This window comes from Pimephales promelas, chromosome 22, assembly GCF_988280905.1.
Source record: "Pimephales promelas chromosome 22, fPimPro1.hap1.1, whole genome shotgun sequence".
In the NCBI taxonomy this organism is placed as follows: domain Eukaryota; kingdom Metazoa; phylum Chordata; class Actinopteri; order Cypriniformes; family Leuciscidae; genus Pimephales; species Pimephales promelas.
In genome coordinates this window covers 9,916,066-9,924,318 of record NC_142790.1, presented here as the reverse complement: position 1 = coordinate 9,924,318, position 8,253 = coordinate 9,916,066, and the positions used below count along the sequence as shown (strand labels likewise).

At 34.3% G+C, this 8,253-nt stretch overlaps 1 long non-coding RNA gene across 1 annotated transcript; it reads left to right on the top strand.

Annotated features, from left to right (window-relative positions):
* The first annotated feature begins 1,030 nt into the window (after positions 1-1,030).
* LOC120488948 (uncharacterized) lies at positions 1,031-2,841 on the top strand. The gene is made up of 3 exons (XR_016149364.1): positions 1,031-1,201; positions 1,314-1,383; positions 2,823-2,841. It is a non-coding gene; the product is annotated as an uncharacterized LOC120488948 (long non-coding RNA).
* Positions 2,842-8,253: the final 5,412 nt, after the last annotated feature.

Sequence of the window (8,253 nt, the reverse complement as noted above, 5' to 3'; positions counted from 1 at the left end):
AATGGCAAAGCACAGTGTATGTAGTGTGTTCTCATGGGGAAAAAAAGATTTAGATAATGTTGTGACTGATGGTGACAGCTTGTATACCAGTTTGCGTCAAAGTGGTTCAATCAGTGATCCAACGAAGAACAAGTTGTTGTGCATTCAAGATCTTCCTCAACAATACACTTTTAATTCAAATGCATTTCAATTTGAATATGGCGACTTTGTTTCTGGATTTGTAGATGTGGTTGACGAAGAATTTATTTTGTCTGGTGCATGTGTAACATTATGTGATGGTTTACAATCCATGTTTGAAAAATATGATACATGCTTTTTAACTTTAAGTGGTAATACCTGTTGTATTATTAAGCAAAATGGGCAGTTTGCTATAGTGGATTCTCATGCCCGTAGTAAGACTGGGATGGTTGATGGTGCTGGCTTTAGTGTGGTTGTATATTACAACAAACTGAGCTGTGTTTTAAGGCACATTGAAAATTTGTCAACTTCTATTGGAGGAAACCAAAAGATTTTTGAATTAAGTGGCATTTCTGTTAAAAGCAGTAAAGCAACTATCCGTGAATCACAAAAACAGCACTGTGTTGATAACAAAAGGAAATTGCAGGGTTCAAAACTGAGTTTGAAAGAAAATCAAGAATGTGTGCTTGTGAAAAAACAGAAACAATGTTTCAAGGACAGCACTGAGGTTAGCAAATCAAATGTTGACATTTTTGACAATTTCAATTTGTTTAGGAAGTGGAATTAACAGAATGTTTGATTTCAATCCACTGTGTCATGAAGTGAAGCAAAAATTAAGTGAAAACCTTCATATAGAGTACCATGGTCAAAAAGGTCCTTTACAAACAGAAACTGGACCAATCGGCAGTCCTTGTAAAACAGTTAATATTGTAGGTGATGGAAATTGTTTCTTCAGGGCAGTAGCACAAGCAGTGTGTGGCTCACAAAAAGCTCATAGAGTACACTGTTAGAAATTGCTGTAAATTTACGGCCAAATTTCAACAGTATATTCCTGTTTTGTTCAAACGCAGTACATTGCTGTTTTTTTGCGTTTGTAATATGACGTAGAAAAATTATAACGGCATTTTAACGTAATTATTGCTCGAGGGAAACAAAACGGTACTTAACAGTATTTTTGACTTGACATCGGAAGAGCTGCAGTGAGCACGCATGGATTTTTCATCCATCTTCATACTTATAATAGGTGAGTTCCCTTTTGTTTTGCTCGTTGTGATAGAAAAATGCATTACATCTGCAATTGTTACTAACTTGTATTTTGGATATTGGAAGTAGCCTAACTATTTTTGTATTCGCAGTGATAAAAGCACCAACTGCGACATCGTGAGGGAAGTTGGATTCCTCACACGGATAATTCCCGATTACAGGGTGAGTTTCATCCAAAATCAATTCTTCTGCAAAGTTTATGCAAAGCTATAAGTAAAAACACTGTTGCATGTGAATTACATCGTCGTCTTAGCGCGCTAAAGTGTTGCAGCTTGTTTTTTTATTATTTGGAAAACCGTTGGACAAAACCTAAATTTCGGGCTTTTTGTGCTTTTAAATGGGGATAAACTTGTTGTAGGCCTAATCTGTACATCTCAGGGTGATTTATTTGTTGTACAAGTGATTGTATTGTTAGGCCTACTTTAATGGTGGCTTTATTTTTGCATAGATCCAGGTTTTGATATAAGTTAAGTGATAGAATAAGCATTAAGAATAATTCATATTAAAGTTAAGCTGTATTGTTACTTTGTCCAGCACGAAATTTAGAATAATCTTTAAGACTAATTAATATTTAAAGTTTAGTTATTGCTGCTGCAGTGTTACTTTTCCCAGTACGTAATTTATTTATCAACACTAATTCATATTTAAAGTTTAGTTATTGCTGCTGCAGTGTTACTTTGTCCAGCACGTAATTTTTAATAATCATTAAGACTAATTCATGTTTCACTGTTGCTGCTGCAGTGTTATTTTGCCCAACACGTAATTTAAAATTTATTAACACTAATTCACATTTAAAGTTTTGTTGTTGCCGCTGCAGTGTTACTTTAGAATATTTATTAACACTAATTCATATTTAAACGTTAGTTATTGCTGCTGCAGTGTTATCATGCTGCAGAGCATGATTTGGAGTGAAATGTGGTGCTATAGAGTCTCGTGTCGTGTAAATTTACAGTACATTTCGGTTTGTATACCCCCAGAACACTTGGAATATATGACACGAGTCACATAGAATCATTTTCTGATTTCAATTGTCAGAAACCAGATTTCAGATTACATGTGTAGTCAATTTTTCTTTAATTTATGATCTGAAAAAGAACATATGGCCTTGAACAACACCAGGGTGAGTAATTATTTACTTAATTTTCAATTTTTATATTAATTTACTTATTTTCAACACTTAAAAGGATAGTTTACACACACATACACACACACACACACAACACACACTAATTATATCATCTTCTTGCCCAGTGTTGTTTCTGTTGAGTTTATGTTTAACATGGACTTTTAATTGATGGACAACAATTATTAAACAATTTTATAAATATCTTTGTCTAAAGATAAATTAAAGTTTTATGGGTTTGGAACATAAGGGTGAGTAATTCATGACAGGATTTTCTTTTTATGGTTGAACTAACCCATTAACAATGTTGAGAACATAATTTCACAATACACATTTTAAATTAAATGTTTGCCCAGATAAGTCCATGATCAACACGTTGAAAATTTAATAAAAATGGCTCTGTCAATGATTTCATTTACAATACGGTTGTGGCAGATTCATGTTTTTATGCCGATGCTGACAGTTTTTCATTTTAAAGTTTCAGGTGAAACACCAGGAAGCTGTATTCAGCACTGGATGATCAGCCTTGAGGGTCATATTATTTCTGAGGGCATCCAGCCGGCTTTTGTGTCTGGGCTTGCTGCTGTTTTTTCTACTTTTTACAACTTCAATCTTCAATACCAAGCTGAGGCAGCATGCACACTGGAATTTATTCAAAGGTAAATACTTGGATGCATACATTCAATTCACTTCACTTTTATTTATATAGCACTTTTTATAATGCATATCATTTCAACGCAGCTTTACATAAAATTTTTCATTGTTGCAGTGTTGTATGTTTAATTGCAGCCCATTCTCACTCCCAAGGCGTCACCTAACTGACGCCTTGGGAAGCATTTGACCATGCTTCAATATCTGACGCTTTAGGCGCCCTTTAGCGTCAGTTAGATGACGCCCTAGGATCGCGTGTACCCTACCCCCACCCCACACCTAAACCTAACCGCGTCCTCAAACTGACGCTTTCCTTTAGCTTCAGTTAGATGGTGCCGTAGGATCGCGTCATGTAAGTGACGCTAAAGGGCGCCTAAAACGTCAAATATTGAAGCATGGTCAAAGGTGACGCCTTAGGGTGAGAATGTGTTGTTAATTGATACAACACAATTTGGCCCAAATTAACGGAATCTAGCATCAAATAAAGACATTTTCTTTTAAACTATTTGAAGCCCAGTGAGTAGCCATAGATGACTGTCAAGGAAATAAACAGGGCTTTGGTGGTGGTGAAGTGTTGGTGAAAACCTTGGAAGGAAGCCTCATCTTTGACACCTAAATGATGATCAAATGATTTTGTTAAAATGTTTTAAACATTGCTAAAATAGCATATAAGGTGTGCTATGCAAAAGCTTGAATAAGGAGATATCTTTATTCTAGATTAAATCACATCCTTCACCCCCAAAAGATTGTTCAGAAAGCTATCCTTTCCTGACAAAGTTAGAGGAAGTGATCTTAAAACAAGGATAGTTAAGATTATAGCAAATTTATATGTTCTTTGTGAGTAAACTAATTCTGAACAAACATGTTTGTTTTTCAGGCAGTTCGTCGGGATAAACCCAGAAAAAGGCACCAAGGTTGGAGGAGTCATTTCAAAACGGACGGGGAAGCTCGCCCAGAAAAACAAAACAGTGAACCCTCGTGTCTCCAGTCTGCTTAAAAAATTGATGGATTTTGAGTGGGACTTTATACAAGTATTACACCCACACACCCACACACACACACACACACACACACACACGCACACACGCGCACACACACACACACACACACTCAAAATCAGGTAAATAAAGTAATTCACTGTTTGTGTCCAGAGGGAAAAAAAAGAAAATGACAGTATACTTAGTCATTTGTTAAGGACTTGTTCAAGTTACAGGATAGTTCAGATTCTGATTTTGGAAACATCTTGTTTATTTATGTTTGTTGTAACTTCTAAACCTTGAATTTTAGTTATTTTTTTTATTATTTAGTTATGTCCTTTATGCTTTTTTTCCAAAAAGAGTTTCAGAAGTTTAATAAACGAGACATGTTTTGAAACAATACTTAAAGCTGCTTTTCTTCTGTGACATTTTTAATTTACTATTTCACTTTTAAATTTATTCACTTTTGGTATTTTATAGCAAGACTGCAACAGGGAAATGTATTAAATCACAAGGTTCAGAAAATAATCTTTAAAAACACAGGGGGAAAAGTTGTCCTTTTTGCTAACTGTCCATTATTCAATACATTACACAATACCATGTTGTATATTTGTGTAGTTTACACTAATTTCAATATGAAGAACAAATAAGTGCCCATGCTTTTTTCAGGATATTGCTGTAACATGTAGAAACTGCTTTATGCATTTGCAAAAGCAGTAACAACTGTAAATTTAACCAAAAGTAAGACACCGTTAATTTAACAGTATCTTGCTGGCAACCGTGCTGCCAGTTAATTACTGTTTTTTAATAAACGGTAGTGAACTGTAAATTTCACTAACAGTAAAAAACTGTTAATTTAACAGTAACTTGCTGGCAACCGTGCTGCCAGTTCTTTACTGTTTTTTAACGGGAAAATTTTTAACAGTGTAGTTAGACTTGCAATTGTAAAGCACATGGAACTGCACAGTGTGGAATACAGCAATCTCTTAAGATGTCAGTATACATCTATGGAAGATTATTTGTCAAATTCAAAAATGAAGTTTGTAGGATCATGGGCCACAGAAGTGGAAATTCAATCGACAGCTAATTATTTAGGAGTTGATATTTATACATATCATAATGAGCGATGGTTAAAATACAGTTGTGTGCATAGAAGGATGTGTAACCAAGGGATATATTTAAAACACTGCAATGAAAATCACTATGAAGTTGTTATTTGTGTGACACAACCTAATAACCAGATTTGCTATAAGTTGTGTCAAAATGAAAAAGAAGATGATAGGAAAATAGGCACAAGACGGAGTGTAAAGCCAAATAATGAACTTAATATAAATCACAAAAAGACATTTTCTGTTGATCAAGATAGAAATAAGAATGTATCTGTTAATAAGAGCAGATATGTAAAGAATTATTTTACTTTAAAAAGAGTTAAAAGTAAAAATAATTTGAAAAAGGACCATATCAGAGAGTTGTATCATAGCAATAAAGACTTTCAACAACATGTGAAAAGTGTTAATAGAACAAGATATCATTCAAATGTTTTATATAATGACTCATTAAAGCAAGCAAGTAAGATTAAATATTTTAACAACAAGCAACATAAAGAAAAGATTAAAAATTACAATTCTGTGAAGTACAGAGTCAATGAGGAACACAGGAATAATCTTAAAATGTACAGTAGGATCAAATATCTTCACAACGAGGAACACAGGAAGAATCTTAAAGCGTACAGTAGGATCAAATATCTTCACAACGAGGAACACAGGAAGAATCTTAAAGCGTACAGTCAGATCAAATACTGTCTCGACGAACAACATAAGAATGAACTAAAAAAAATACAACAAAGTGAAATATCATAATAATGAAAAACACAGAAATAGAGTAAAAGAAGACAGTAACTTCAAGTATCACAACAATGCATTACACAAAACAAATATAAAAAGAAATATAGCTGCGAGCAGCGATTGCGGGCCCAAGCCGGTGGGACCGTAACCCCGATGCCTTTAGTTACCCAAAGGCACCGGGATGGTGGTACCGCCGGCTTTGGCGCTTTATCGCTGCTCACATCTATATTTATATGTAATATAAAGCCGGTGGCACCGCCACCTTGGTGCCTTTAGGGTTATTCTGTACGACGTGTAAAAACGTAACCCCGCTTTGACTATCAAAAAGAAGTGTATTGTAGAGCTTGCATCAATGCGGACTCGATGCGCTGTGCGCTGTAACTCCATGTGGCTTTAAGCGCATCATTCTCCACTCGGGATGCGCATAAGCGTTTTGTGCCACACTGTACTGAGCCTTTCATATCATAATGCAGTGACGCAATGACAGATTATTAATTGCCTTTCTTGTTCTGTTCTATCTATTATATGTTGATAATAGATAGGACAGAGCACTAAAAACCTCAAACAAAGCACTAAAAACTTAAGCTGTTTGCTGTGTAGTCGGAGAATGAGCTGTTTGATTTGCACCCTCTTCCTCTTCACTGTCCTCCATAAAAACCAGCTATTCAGGTCCATGTTGTTCTAGAAAGTTTGTATGTTGCTGCCTCAATTAACATCTCTGCTATACATTTAAAACATGGCTATATCTAAAATAATTTATCTTTTTGATTTTTGTTATCTTGTTTTTCATGAATATTTTACAATACAAAGAGCAATGTGTATTTTCCATTAATATAGTTTGTAATGGATTTTTTTGTCATAGATTTTAATCATATATTTTTTGGATTTGTTATTTATCTTTATAATGAAGTTGTCTGTATTAAGTAGATTGTGTTTAACACACACAAGAGTGATTTATTAGTTCAACACATAGTTATAGAAATTCTACTTTATCTAAAAAAAACCCTGCACTTTATACACACACACACACACACACACACACACACCACACACACACACACACATAAATACATGTAAATAAAAATCCAAAAAAAAAAAAAAAACATCAAATGTGTTTTTAGTCAGAGTATTATTTTATACAGAAACAAATATATGTAATTCAGATAAGAATGAAGTTAGTGTTTTAAAATCTTAAGGAAAACAAATATATTGAAATATAGCACATGAATTTTAAATTCATTCAACTTCAATTACAAATACAATCTTACTTTTATTTAAAGCAAACTATACATTTAAAAGATGGGGGTTATATGCCTATTTTGTCATTTAAAAATATTGTTATGCAAAATTGTTATGCAAAAAGACAAGGACTTAGAGACAAGGACTTGTAGGAAAAATCGCAGCCAGCCACACACACACACACATAAACACAGACAACAGCCCTCCCCTCCCCACACAGACACACACATACTTGTTTTTATGCATTGTGGGGGTCACCTGTCAGAAATGCTACATAATGAGGACCACCCTTTCTAATGAACTTTAAGACCTAAAAAAAATATTGTGACAACTAATACCATATCAGTTTAGTAAATGTCCTTTCAGATTACAAATATTTCGCTATAAAATTTTTAAACATGACACTTTGGCTACTTGTGGGGTCATTTCAGGTTTTGTGTAAATCTGAGGTCCGCTCACACACGCAACTGGTTTTTAGACATTGTGGGGATCAAAATGTACACACACTTAATTAGTTTTTAGACATTGTGGGGATCGAATGGACACACTCCTAACTAGTTTTTAGACATTGTGGTGATCGAATGGACACACTCCTAAATAGTTTTTAGACATTGTGGGGATCGAATGGCCACACACTTAACTAGTTTTTAGACATTGTGGGGATCGAATGGCCACACACTTAACTAGTTTTTAGACATTGTGGGGATCGAATGTACACACACTTAACTAGTTTTTAGACATTGTGGGGATCGAATGGCCACACACTTAACTAGTTTTTAGACATTGTGGGGATCGAATGGACACACACTTAACTAGTTTTTAGACATTGTGGGGATCGAATGTACACACACTTAACTAGTTTTTAGACATTGTGGGGATCGAATGGACACACACTTAACTAGTTTTTAGACATTGTGGGGATCGAATGGACATAGCTACTTTTATCCTTGTATCAATTCATTTTGAGAAGACTGCTTTTTAAAAAGTGCCTTTTAAAAATGAACACAGTGTAAAAAGAGAATCTACTTTTTTTTTTAACTCTGACTCAATTTATTTATTGATTATATCAGGGTTATATTTCCTACAAATCAACATTAAATGTTTTTACTTCTAAAAGTACAACCTACATTCACACAAACATTGTTTGTATGTATAGTACATGTGTGTATAAATACATGTGACATGTAATGTTAACATT